We start from the raw sequence: 2,350 nt of genomic DNA, 5'->3' as shown, positions 1-2,350 counted from the left end.
CCAGAAAGAAAATGATCGACATATTTGACATCATAAAAAAATATGCACCATGCAGAAAACTATAGGCATATGTTGAAATCTCACTTTTGGAAAATGCATACATATATAACAGGGGATTAATATTGACAATATATAACAGGAAACAATTCAGAGTGAAAACTATGGAGTCAAAAAATAATTTAATCTTATAATTGGCTAGTTAGGACCTTAAGAAATACTGTAGAACAATGAACATATGGAAAGGTGCTAAATCAAAATTAGTCAGAAAAATGTAAATCCAAACATGTAATCTAGATGGAAATGATAACTTTGACAAATCTGCAAAGTGTAGCCAATATTGATGGGTGATTACATCAGGATCAAGGTAGAAAAGAGGCGGGTGGGGTAAGAATTTTCATCTAGGTATGGAGAATAACCTAAAGACACCAACAAAAGGAAGCTCTCTCAAGCTTTGGTCCTCAGGGACAGGAGGAGAAGCAGCAGCTTCCAGGATCCACAGCAGCTGAAGCTTCAAGGAGGATGACAACTGTGATATCGGTGTCCCAGGTAGAGGAATTGGACTTTGACAGTGTCAACCTGGCAGAGATGGTGTTGAGAGAATAAATACCCTGATCTCAGTCTGTTCCTCCCCTCTAGTCTTCTGATGAAATCCCTCATTGGCCAAACCATCCACAAAGCAGAGGGACAAGTAGCCTCCTTTGGTCACAGAGCAGCCTCGGAAGAGCAGATGTCCATGATGGGGAGGATAGAGACTCTTCAGCACAATGGGAATGTTAAAAACTTGTCCCCTTTCTGCATGGATGGTGGTGGCTAAATTAGTCTAGAATTGTTTAGCATAAAAATCAGCATTTTGTATCAAAATGCAAAAATCATTTATCATTTGGATAAAAATTCCTTCCTGGGAATCTGTCCTATAAAAGTAAGCAAATATGTGAAGAAAGATATTTGTACAAGGCACACATTTTTTCAAATAGTTATCAAGATTCAACAATGGTGCTGTTAAGCTCACAGGTAATTTATTGTAAAATTGATGACATATCCAGCCTATGGAATAAGACCCATTCTCCATGCACTGAATGGGTACGATTCTTAAGATACATTACTGAGACAAAAATGCACTTTGTATGTCAATACTTTATTTTCTCATTAAAAAAGAGGTTTGAATTACGTAACTCCAGATTTCCTAACTATAACATTAGAGGTTTACATTTTCTGAACTCGGTGTCAAACAAGTACAGGCATCATTTCTTAACAAATAGTAACCTAAGGTAGAAAAAAGGCAGTCAAAACCATGTTAAATGCCAATTTTACTGTATCTAATCTGTTTAATAAGCCTAATTTTTTATCCATCCCAAGAAAATAGTTTTATTCATTCTATTTCTTAAAATTTTATCCTTTGAATACATTTAAGAAAGCACGAGACCAGCCCTAGTGTCTAGTGGTTACGATTTGGTGCTCATACCTCTGTGGTCCAGGTTTGATTCCCAGTTAGGGAATCATCTGTCACACTGTGGGGGCTGCATGTTGTGGTGATGCTGAAAGCTATGCTACTGGTATTTCAAATACCAGCAGGGTCACCCATGGTGGACAGGTTTCAGTGGAGCTTCCAGACTAATGCAGAGTTGGGAGAAGGACCTGGCCACCCACTTCTGAAAAGATTGGCCATGAAAACCCTGTGACTAGCAGTGGAGCATTGTCTGAGATTTCACCAGAAGGTGAGAGGAAGGCATAGAAAGACTGGGAAGCGTTCCACTCTGCTGGACAAAAAGTTGCTAGCAGTCAGAATTGGCTCGATGGCACGAGCAACACAAAAAGGCAGAAAATTTATGAAAAAATGATGCAAGCTTTTCTACTTAATCCATGTTAGTTAATTCCTAAACTTTAATGAAGTATTCCAATCACAGCCCTTAATGTACTTTGAAGGATGTAGAAAACCGAGGCCTTGATACCATGGGATAGAATTGATTTGTTTGGCCAAATGTTGGTGGGATCACTATCATAAACAGAGGAATAAATAAGACATTTGAAAATTTTAAATGATTTCAGAGCATGGCTACATATTTAGCACTATGAGGACACGCATTTGAGTGCCTGGAGCTCTTCCATTTCTGTGTTTAAGTCTAGATACAAGGAATTTTGAGCAGTGATTGTTCCTGCATGTCTAGGAATTCTACATATTAGATATCATATATAAGTTAACAAATAATTTTCCAAACTGCATAGTTGTTGTAAATTCTTATTAGTAGAGGTTATGGAAAATGGTATTTTGAAAACATTATCTAACAAGATAATTAATTCTTCTAAAATGTGTTTAAAGAAATCTTTTTGGTTTGAGATAGAATAATTAAAA

The sequence above is a fragment of the Equus quagga genome, chromosome 9, assembly GCF_021613505.1.
Source record: "Equus quagga isolate Etosha38 chromosome 9, UCLA_HA_Equagga_1.0, whole genome shotgun sequence".
In the NCBI taxonomy this organism is placed as follows: domain Eukaryota; kingdom Metazoa; phylum Chordata; class Mammalia; order Perissodactyla; family Equidae; genus Equus; species Equus quagga.
This window is presented reverse-complemented; position numbering follows the sequence as displayed.